This window comes from Peromyscus leucopus, chromosome 14 (assembly GCF_004664715.2).
Source record: "Peromyscus leucopus breed LL Stock chromosome 14, UCI_PerLeu_2.1, whole genome shotgun sequence".
Lineage (NCBI taxonomy): Eukaryota > Metazoa > Chordata > Mammalia > Rodentia > Cricetidae > Peromyscus > Peromyscus leucopus.
This window is the reverse complement of record NC_051075.1, coordinates 9,428,052-9,432,008: the sequence shown is the minus strand read 5'-3', so window position 1 is coordinate 9,432,008 and position 3,957 is coordinate 9,428,052.

The window sequence follows — 3,957 nt, the reverse complement described above, 5'->3', positions numbered from 1 at the left end:
GTTGAGCTGGAGCAGGGATGGAGTGGGAGAGCAATGGAAAAGATACCGTGATACAGGGAGACATCATGGGGATAGGGAGAAACCAGGTGCTAGGGAAGTTCCCAGGAATCCCCAAGGATGACCCCAGCTTAGACTACTAGCAATGATAGAGAGGGTGCCTGAACTGGCTTACCCCAGTAATCAGATTTGCGAATACTCTGTCATCATAGAGCCTTTTTCCAGTAACTGATGGAAGCAGATACAGAGATCCACCAGGCCAAGCTCCAGGAATCCAGTTGAAGAGAGAGAAAAGAGATTCTATGAGCAAGGCACATCAAGATTGTGATGGGGGAAACCTACCAAGACAACCAAACCAAACTAGTGGGAACTCATGAAACTTAGATTAACAGCTGTGGAGCCTGCATGGACTGGACTAGGCCCTCTGCATAGCGTGACAGTTGTGTAGCTTGATCTGCTTAAAGGGCTTCCTGGCAGTAGTATTAGAGTCCATCCCTGGTGTATGAGCAGGCTTTTTGGAGCCCTCTACCTGGTGATGAGACACTTTGCACAGCCTTGAGTCAGGGGGAGGAGCTTGGACCTGCCTCTACTAAATGTATCTCCCCATGTACCTTACCTTCTGGTAGGAGGGAATGGGGAGTAGGTTGGGAGGGGGAGGCTGGAGGGGGGAGGTGGGAAGAGGGGGATCTTTGATTGGTATGTAAAATGAATAAATTTTTTTCTTAATAAAAAAGTAACAAAAAAAAAAAAGAGTAAGTTTTCAAGTCATGTTGCCTGTAGGATAAATGAAAAAAACCCAGAAGAGATAGAGTAGTACTGAATGAAGAATGAGTTGATCCAGCTTCGGCTGGTGAGTTGATTGTGAGAACCCAGACCCCACCAGATGTAAATATTAACCACTAGGGACCAAACTGTCTTTCACATTGCTGTTGCTGCAAATGCTGCCACCTGGGCGCGCTGTCCTTGCTGTAGGTGAGCCTAGTTAGAGAAGTCCTTTGTCATCCGCAACCCTGCTTATGCTTCTAACATTAGAGCCTTGGATCCAGTAGGTAATGGTTCCCGTGGGAAAGTCGGGGGACGGAGGGGAAGAAGCAGAGGAGCGAACTGGTGACAGATCTGAGGGTAAAACTGTTCCTGCAAACCACTGGAATGGTATCGATAAGAATGGCCCAGGCTATCCGGGGCCACTTGTTTGAAACAGGTAGTCACGGTTTCTTTGATGTGCCGACTTCACACATTCGTCCCAGGTGGATGGACCAGTTTGGAGCAACGCTCCCTACACCTGACTAACACAGGCTTAACAAATCTTTTGAAGGATCAGAAGCTGTGCCATGCCTTCATCTTCTCAACACTCACGTATCTTGGCTAAGGGGACCTTCTTTCATCTCGTCTCCCAAGAAACCTCGTGGTAACACTGCTGTGTTCTCTCAACCCCACCCTGGTGTGGATGGAGAAGAGAGTGTCTAAGTGTGTAAATCAGGATGTATTTAGGCCTCTTTGATGTTTAATGGACTTCTGCACATAATCACTTTTGTACGACTTCCCTTAATCTCTTTAGACCACATGATGGATGAGCTATCACTACCACCATTTTTTGTTATAATTTCATAGATTAGGAAACTAAAGGTCCCATTAGGTACTTAGTGTCAAGAATGCTTATTAAAGACCTGGGCTGGCAAGAAGACATTCATGGCCTGTCTGATGCCATTCAGCTCAGGTAGCAGCAAGCCACCCATAGGCCTGCCTGGGTCCTCAAGACCTGTGGGCAGGAAGACACCCATGGGCCCACTTGGTGCCTTGTGGTGCCAAGTGGGTGAGTCCCATTATGATGAGCAAGGGTGTGGTGGAGAAACGGAAGAGAAAGAGAAGCAGAGTGGTTCACGTGCTGTGGAAAGAGGTGGAATGGAAGAAATAAAGAATGATGTGGGAGGCCTGCTTGCCATCCAGGGCCATGGTGACATCCAGGTCCCTGGCTGCTGCCAAAGGACAGGCTGAATCCATGGTCCTACCAGAGCCAGGGTCTATGTGGCCATCCATGGCCCATGTTGCCACCAAAGGTCACAAAAATGCCAGTGTTTGGGCTGCCACCGGTGGCCATGTAGGTGTCCAAGAGCTGTGCCACAGCTGGAGTCATGCTGATCTGGGTGGCCTGTGCTGCCACCCAGGACCATGGTGTTGTCCAGGCCTGAGCTGCTGCTGAGGACCATGTCTGGGTTTGTGGCCCTACAGTAACTAGGGTATGCGTTGATGTCTGTTGCAACTGAGAGCTGTGTGGCTGCCCTGGGTCTGATTGGCTGCCTGGAACCGTGTTGGTGCCCAAGGCCATGCTACATCTGGGCCATACAGATCTAAGTGCCATGGTGATGTCCTGGCCAAAACTGCACCTGGGGGCCATGTCTGGGTCTATAGTCCTACTGCAGTCAGGGTCCGTGTTGATGTCCATGGCTCCTATTGCCATGAGGGCTATGTGGATTCCTGAGGTCTGGACCACCACCTGGGACCATGTTGGTGTCCTAGGGCTGTGCTGCTGCTGGGGCCATTCCCCTCTGGGTGGCCTGCACCATCACCTGGTGCCATGGTGACATCCAGGTTGCAGGCTGCTTCCAAGGGACATGGCTGGGTCTGTGGTCCTATAGCAGCCAAGATCTTTGTTGAAGTCTGTGGCCCATGTTGCTACTGAGGGCCATGCAGATGCCCAGGGTTAGGTCTGTAGCTGGAGTGTTCCTGTGTCCACCCTGCAGCCACTCAGACCAAAGTAAACACACAGAGACTTATATTACTTATAAACTGTATGGCCGCAGCAGGCTTCTTGTTATCTAGTTCTTATAGCTTAAATTAACCCATTTTTATAAATCCATACCTTGCCATGTGGCTCATGGCTTACCGATATCTTTACATCTTACATCTCATGTCGTCGGCGGTGGCTGGCAGCGTCTCCTGACTCAGCCTTCCACTTCCCAGAATTCTCTCTCCTTATCCCACTTATACTATACTTCCTGCCTGGCTACTGGCTAATCAGCATTTTATTTTTCAATCAATCAGAGCAACACATTCACAGCATACAGAAAGACATCCCCAGTGTAGGTCAGCCACCTGAGCCCATGTTGGTGTCTGAGGGCCAGAGCTGCAGCTGAGGCCCATGTCTGGGTCTGCATTGATGTCTGAGGCTCCTGTTACCATCGAAGGCCATGTGGATGCCCACGATCCGGGGCCATCTTGGTGTCCGAGGGCCACACTGCTGCTGGGGCCATGCCAGTCTGGAGTCTATGCTCATCTGTCTTCGCTACTTCTCTGGAAAGCTGACGGAGAAAAACAACAGAACAGGTTCTGAAATCGCCCTAGATGATCTGAGCTCCTAATGAGGATGGTGACGAATTGTGGCACCAGCCTGGATTCCAGAGAAATCTGCATTCTCCCTGAGACACGAGAAACTTCTAAAACAACACATTTTCAGGCAGAGTTGTGAAATTTGAGACTCCCTTTTGCAACGTGGATGTGATTATTGTCACAGAGTTTTGATTTCATTTGTGAAGTTTGGATCTTGTGACTATGAATAAGCATCAACAGAAGTTATACTTCCTGTTGTTTCTCAGAGTTAAGAAGATGCTCCACCTGGGTGGTGGTGGCGCATGCCTTTAATCCCAGCACTCGGGAGGCAGAGGCAGGCGGATCTCTGTGAATACAAGGCCAGCCTGGGCTACAGAGTGAGTTCCAGGACAGGCTCCAAAGCTACACAGAAAAACCCTATCTTGAATCCCCGCCCATCCCCCCCCCCAAAAAAAAAGAAGCTCCAGGCAGGTTGGGGTTAATTAAGAAGAAGCAGATAAGAAAAAAAATAAAAAAGCTTACTAATTTGACCACTCAGCTTCTCTATGGCAAGTACTGTAATTTAATGTTCACATCCTTCAGTGAAGAAGTGGTCTGTGTATCACACACATAGGAATGTATTGAAACCAACAT